Consider the following 7,615-nt stretch of genomic DNA (forward strand, 5'->3'; position numbering starts at 1 on the left):
CATTAATGGAGTCATTTTGTTGTTTTAATAGCTTTATAACTACTATGTGTAAAGAGTTCACCGTTCAAAGCGAGATGTTTATTGCGGTTGCGATCGTAGTTTCCGGTTAGTGCACCAGAGCCAGGTCCCTTTAGGCGTGGCACTGTAGGCTATGGCTAGACAGTCATCCATTTTTCCACTCGTGTTTTATCAAGATGTTCTAGTAGCGTAGCCTATAATAAAGCCTACTGTATGACTGCTTCAGCTCATAACTATTCAATAGGCCAAATATTAAGTTTTGCATTTGTTGTTATTGGTGTTTAACCAAATAATTTAAGCAGGCCTATAGGTTCCTATCATTTAACCCTGATCCAGTGTCATAAACCTTTCTATATCGACATGATCAAGTGGTATCATGGCATACAGGCCAAAAGTTTTTCCGCTGGCAAGCCAATTATGTTAATCGGAAGTTCCATTTCCTACTGGAACCACCGTTTTTCCGCTGGCATGCCACTCATGTAAAATGGTATTACCAGTTTCTACTGGCACCTACCGTTTTTCCGCTGGCATGCCACTCATGGAAAATGGTAATTACCAGTTTCTACTGGCACCTACCGTTTTTCCGCTGGCATGCCACTCATGGAAAATGGTAATTACCAGTTTCTACTGGCACCTACCGTTTTTCCGATGGCATGCCACTCATGGAAAATGGTAATTACCAGTTTCTACTGGCACCTACCGTTTTTATAAGAATGATTGTGTAGCTGTGAATCATGAGTGGTATGTGTGTATGAACGGGCAAATACCACAGGAAAGGAATATCTACTGGCAAACGGTAGGTGCCAGTAGAAACTGGTAATTACTATTTTCCATGAGTGGCATGCCATCGGAAAAACGGTAGGTGCCAGTAGAAACTGGTAATTACCATTTTCCATGAGTGGCATGCCAGCGGAAAAACGGTAGGTGCCAGTAGAAACTGGTAATTACCATTTTCCATGAGTGGCATGCCAGCGGAAAAACGGTAGGTGCCAGTAGAAACTGGTAATACCATTTTACATGAGTGGCATGCCAGCGGAAAAACGGTGGTTCCAGTAGGAAATGGAACTTCCGATTAACATAATTGGCTTGCCAGCGGAAAGTTTTTTGGCCTGTATGCCATGATACCACTGGATCATGTCGATATGGTTTATGACACTGGATCAGGGTTAAATGATAGGAACCTATAGACGGGTTTCTGTGCAACGTCATCGCAGATGTGCGCGCGCAGCCAGGGGGCAGAAAGCGGGACATTTGTCATTTGTTTACCAGCGGAGTCAGCGGAGAACGAAAATGACAAGGAGCTGTTGTGCTGTAAACTGCACGAATCGGCAAAAGGATGGATGGAAACTGTTTAATATCCCGAGAGGATCTCATCCTTTTGCCAAGAGAAGAAGAAGATTGTGGCTCCAGGCCATTAAAAGGGCGGATTGGCCGTCCCGAAGGTCCTAAAGGCGGCGAGATTCTGTGCAGCGCCCACTTCGTTTCTGGTATGTTTGTCTTTTCCAACATGAGCTGGATAATGAGTAGGACTGCGTGTGATTTTACCATACTTAATGAGGATATATTAGTGTAATTTACTGACTAACTGGCCAACAAATTTGTCCGTCTTCTACTGAGTTTGTAAAGTTTAATGTTGGCTCGCGGTCGTAACCTATAAGTTTAGCTTTTGTTGTTACTGTAAGTACCAACATTAGCTGCATGGCTGGTGTAGGTTTCTTAGTTCAGGCTGAAAGTCATACAAGAAAGTGTCTTCACAGTTCACACAGCTAATGTTACAGTGTACGATTTTCTTTAACTCTGAACCCGTAACTTAAATGCTTGTGCTATTGGTGCTCATTATGACTGAGCTCGTAAATTAGCAAATAGGTTAAAAAATGTGAAAATAAACAATAAGCATAGCTAATCTCATTCTGTTTCTCAGGGTCACCGTCCATGGATTGTGATAGTCCAGATTTTGTTCCATCCGTTTTTTCACACAGCAGCAACTGAGACATCTCGGGAAAGGTGGCAAGGTCAGTGTCATGTATTTGAAATTTTCTAATTTCTTGGTAGCTTGTTAATTATCTGAGCAAATAAGATATTCTTGTGTGTCTTTCTTTATTATGTTATTGTATTATCTCTTAATGTGTTGATTATTTTGGGTTTTTAACTTAACTCTACTCTGTTTGTCCTAGATATGAAAGAAAGAGAATAAGAGATGAAGATAAGGCCCCTGCTACCTGCCCCACAAGCCAGCCTGAAGCAGATACTGCAGATTCTTCTGAAGGTATGCACAAGTCATACTATTAAGTGTGTGTTTGTGTTGGTTGGTTGGTTGGTTGGTGGTCAGGTGAGTAGAGTGACAGAGAACCAGACAGATAGTCTGTGTGTTGTGTGTGTGTGTGTCTGTGTATGAAAGCTGATGTGTTGCACATGAGTTAATTTATCTCCTTTTTGTGTTGTAGATGAATGTAAGTTTGTGTCCAGAAAAGAGATGCACCAACTCAACCTGCAGTACAACCAGCTCCGTGATGATTATGAAGCTCTGAAAAGAGAACTGTATGCCACACAGGAAGAAAATAAACATCTGAAGGAGCAACTGAAGCAGTCCAAGTTTGGGTTTGATTCCATAAAAGACACAAATGCTAAAATATTTTTTTTTACTGGTTTACAATCATTACAAATGGTTATGTGGCTGCTGGATATTGTAAAAAGAAGCACACTTGTGCTTAAGGGTGGGTTAAGTTGGGAGAACCACCTCCTTTTGGTTCTAATGAAAGTAAGACTTGGACTCACCAACAGAGACCTTGCCTACAGATTTGGGCTTCCATTCTCAACTGTATCAAAAATACTAAGAGACTGGATACCCATGTTGTCCTCAATAGTGAAACCTTTGATAATGTGGCCTAGTAAGGATGCAGTGAGAGCAAACATGCCAAAGTGTTTTAAACCCAAATTTAGGAATTGTCGATGTAGACTGTACTGAAATCTTTATAGAAAGAACACACAATCTTAAAGCAAGGGCTGAAACCTGGTCAAATTATAAGCACCAAAACACAATGAAATATCTAATAGGAATCACACCAGCAGGAGCTATATCTTTTTTGTCTAGTGGGTGGGGAGGTCGTGCCTCTGACAAGGTAATAACTTTAGATTCTGCCTTTTTGGGTAAACTTGAGCATGGTGACGAGATCCTTGCTGATAGAGATTTCCTTGTTGGAGAGGATTTGGCCAGTGTAGGAGCAACATTAAGAATACCAAGTTTCACGAAGGGGAAATCTCAGTTGCCAGGTTCTTGTGTTGACACTTCACGTCAGTTGTAAAGAGTCCGCATACATGTGGAACGAGTTATTGGTCAGCTTAAAACCTTTAAGATACTGAACACTGTCATACCCATCAGCCAAGTCGATATGCTAGATGACATTTTGACCATATGTGCTGGTCTTACGAACCTTAGGGGGGCTGTGGTGGCCCGGCGATAACTGTGTTCAGAGTCAAGGAGGTGTACATTATTTTCCATGATTGTGTCAGGCTTTTAAGGGCTAATGAGGGCAATGGTGGTCACTTACTACTTGCTCTCACTGTCTCTCACTTACTCATCACTCTCTTTCTCTCTGACTATAAAATTAATAACATTTATGAATAACTAAATTTGATCAGACAGGATCATTCAGAGTACAAAAAGGTTGAGAACCACGCACGCAGAACTATTTCATTTATTTATGATAATGGAGAAACTGCGTTTAAAGCTGACATGGCAAATATTGAACATGAACTGAATGTTGTAAATGCAATATATTGAAGGCAATGCAATTAAAATTAAATGTACATCTCAACAATGAATGAGTGTACATAATTAATACTATATGAACTCATTTAACATTTATACCTGGACATTTTTTTTTTTTCTAGCTTTCAACTACGTTTTGAGTATTATCATTGTCTGCCGAACTCAAACTGCACTTCTTTCTGGCGATGAACAATATATATCAGTGCTGTTTGTGATTTTACGTAAATGTACATTCAGAAAAAAATAAATGAACACTTAAAGAGTCAGATGTGTTGTTTGTTTGTTGTTGTGTTGACAGTAATGAAGTCAGTTAGATTTTGCCAGGTGGTGTACCTATCCGTCTTTGCTCATTACATCAGTTTTTTCTTAAATGCTGTTGTCCAGCATCCAGTATTTACCATTGTTGGATGTATCTATTTGCATCCACATTTCCATTTTTTGGAGTATCTGGTAATGTTCACACATGGATAGTGAAAGTGTTGGCAGCAGTCTGTGCACTTGATCATTTTGCCAAAGCTTGGCTTTTTGCAGTAGACATTTGATCTCTTCTGCCAGGTCAGGGTCTTTGCAGCGGCAGACAAGTTCTGGGAGGAGGTGGTCCATGAAGAAAGATTCAGCCTTGGGAAGAGTTTCTTGTAGAAAGGGCTCATCTCTCCGTAGCCGGAAAATGATGCTGCTTGTCTTCGTCCACACCATGAAGTCACACATGTCCATTTGAGAAACATACATTTGTAACTGGATCTGTGAGTAATATGGGTGGGTGGGTCGCAAGTCATAGTTTCCATCAAGGCAAAAGGATGCATCAGTCTCTGACCCCTCCCTGTACTTGTATGGACACTTTTTTTGGCCCCGTCCACACGAAGCCGATTTCATGGCGAAACCGCAAAGGTCTTGTACGGTTCGGCCTTCCGTCCACACGAAGCCGGCGAATCCGCTGACCGAAACCGCAAACTTCTGAAACCACCCTCGGAGGTGGTTTCAAATCTATCCGGTTTCGTTTTGGTTTCGTGTGGACGCCTGAAACCGAAAACCATGACATCATCGCCCCACCCCTCGACCTCCTAGCCGCGGAGTCTCAGAAATCACAACAAAAAAGATGATGGCGGACTACAAGCTTGTAATCGTTCTGCAGCATATCATGTCCCTTGTTGGGTTGCTAAGCCATTATTTATTGAGAATCTAGTTCGCCATCGTAGAAGAGCTGTTTGTTTGTGTTGTTAGTGGTTCGGGGGGCAGCCTTTATGCGCATGCTCGCCTCTTCTTCTTCTGGATTTGTGTACCAGAAGCAGCGCCCCTTATGGGCCTGGAATGTTTACTACAGCGTTTCTACAGATCTATCCGGTTTCGCTTGGCTTCGTCTTTACGGAGATACTTCGAAACCGGATAGATCGAAACCGTAACGGTTTCGCCCGTTTCGGCTTCGTGTGGACGGGGCCAAATCTCTAGCAGGCCTGTTCCACAGCAGTCACAGGAGAATACCCCATCAGGAGAAGCAGCCAGGTACGGCTCATCTGCTCTCACTGTTAGACCCACTGCTTTTACATTAAAGTTCATGTGTATTTTCTTCATTTCTGTTTCATAATTTTTACGTGCTGTGTCCTCCATTTGCTTTCCCCACATGACAGCGGGTACAGTAAGATCTGTGGCATCGTATTGCATGTAAAGTAGCCTCGCCGTAAACATTTTTACTTTAACTTTGTTAGCGTTAACTAACATTACGATCGTGCTGCTGATATTGGAAACATCTAAAACAACCGTCAAAACCTGGTAAGTTGAGTGAAATTCACGGACATTTCAGTAAGTGTTTTTATGATTTGTGATGCAATGAAAAACAAAGCGATTTTTCAGTAAAATGACATTTTATTGCAACTGTGTCAGGGACAACTTACAAGCAATACGGCATCTACATTGATATCAGTTCACTCCGAAGCAGGCTTTTGCCCCCTGGCTGCGCGCGCACATAGTATTGTTTGTACACAAGAAACCCGTCTATAGGCCTGCTTAAATTATTTGGTTAAACACCAATAACAACAAATGCAAAACTTAATATTTGGCCTATTGAATAGTTATGAGCTGAAGCAGTCATACAGTATAGGCTTTATTATAGTCTACGCTACTAGAACATCTTGATAAAACACGAGTGGAAAAATGGATGACTGTCTAGCCATAGCCTACAGTGCCACCCCTATAGAGTGGCGAAGTCACGCCCCTTCCGGTAGGGCTCATGGGACCTATGAGATCGAAAAATATGAATGGGTGTCAATGGAGAGAAAATAATTATTTTCTGGTCCCAGTCTTTATATGCCCTGGATTACACATATGTTGTTTGTGGATTTAAAGGATAATTTTTCATGCAAAGAGTTCGACCGTTTATTGTGCAATTGTTCAGATAAAGGCTGTAGAGAAAACACAACGAGAAAGACTACACGGCTCGTATGTGACGTCACGCTCCCTGCGACTGGCGTGGAGAAGACCGACAATCTTCCCATCGGCATCACTGAAATTCTGCACGTGCCCCGTGGTTTTCACCTCTTTCGATGCTTTTATCCTCCCCTTGGAAAAAGCGCTGAAGTGGGGCAGAGAGATCGCCATCTCAGTGCCGAGTTCCAAGGGCGGGTGTGGTGACGTATATCATATGCGTTGAGAGCAGCGAAGAGCTGTAGTTCACAAAGCGGCCTCACATAAAACCTAAAATAATCTAACTTCTTCACGAACATTTTTAGTTTTCTTTGCATGAAAAATTATAATTTAAATCCACAAACAACATATGTGTAATCCAGGGCATATAAAGACTGGGACCAGAAAATAATTATTTTCTCTCCATTGACACCCATTCATATCGATCTCATAGGTCCCATGAGCCCTACCGGAAGGGGCGTGACTTCGCCACTCTATGGCCACCTAGAAGGCTAGGCTATAACTACCGTCACCGGAGCAAGTCCGGCTGTTTTCAAAAGCATCTGTCATTACAAAAGCAACAACAAACAGATCGGAAATATCCTAACAACAGCACGGACGAGAGAAGCGTGTAAATCCCTTTATTTACGGCGTTATGTTGTGATATTGTGTCAATAAATACCAAATATATATACCTTTACATTTATGGCAATACCTGTCTTGAAATTATACGGAGGAGTTATGCTGGTGTCACATACCATTGTTGGGAACTGCAGTTACCGTTCCACCTGAACGGCAGTTACCGTTTCAGAACGGTAGTTACCGTTCCAGAAAGGCATATGCCATGGCATTACCGTTTCAGAACGGTAGTTACCGTTTCAGAACGGTAGTTACCGTTTCAGAACGGCAGTTACCGTTCCAGAACGGCATATGCCATGGTATGTCAGTGGTCGCGACGGCAGTTACCGTTTCAGAACGGTAGTTACCGTTTCAGAATGGCAGTTACCGTTTCAGAACGGCAGTTACCGTTCCAGAACGGCATATGCCATGGTATGTCAGTGGTCGCGACGGCAGTTACCGTTTCAGAACGGTAGTTACCGTTTCAGAACGGCAGTTACCGTTTCAGAACGGCAGTTACCGTTCCAGAACGGCATATGCCATGGTATGTCAGTGGTCGCGGTGGCACATGCCTCAGGCCAATAAACGATCTCGGCCCTACTGACTTGGATCGGCCTAGCAACCAGGAGCCGGGCCGGACAGCGATTTCACCCATGACCGATGGTTCTGCTGGACTCTGTGTTATTTATAATCCCAACAGTTATGTCTGGGAGGCAGGCTGAATCCCAAAAGGAGACGCTGGTGTTGTTTATGCTTGCCTTGCTGTTCACAAAGGACCGCAGTAGACAAGCCAAAACTCTTCTGTCTTTGGGA

General features: G+C 42.7%; 1 long non-coding RNA gene across 1 annotated transcript; it reads left to right on the top strand.

Annotated features, from left to right (window-relative positions):
* Positions 1-1,480: 1,480 nt before the first annotated feature.
* On the top strand, positions 1,481-3,189 carry LOC132456199 (uncharacterized). Its single transcript, XR_009525394.1, has 4 exons — positions 1,481-1,505; positions 1,940-2,030; positions 2,193-2,284; positions 2,463-3,189. It is a non-coding gene; the product is annotated as an uncharacterized LOC132456199 (long non-coding RNA).
* The last annotated feature ends 4,426 nt before the right edge of the window (positions 3,190-7,615 follow it).

The sequence above is a fragment of the Gadus macrocephalus genome, chromosome 4 (assembly GCF_031168955.1).
Source record: "Gadus macrocephalus chromosome 4, ASM3116895v1".
Lineage (NCBI taxonomy): Eukaryota > Metazoa > Chordata > Actinopteri > Gadiformes > Gadidae > Gadus > Gadus macrocephalus.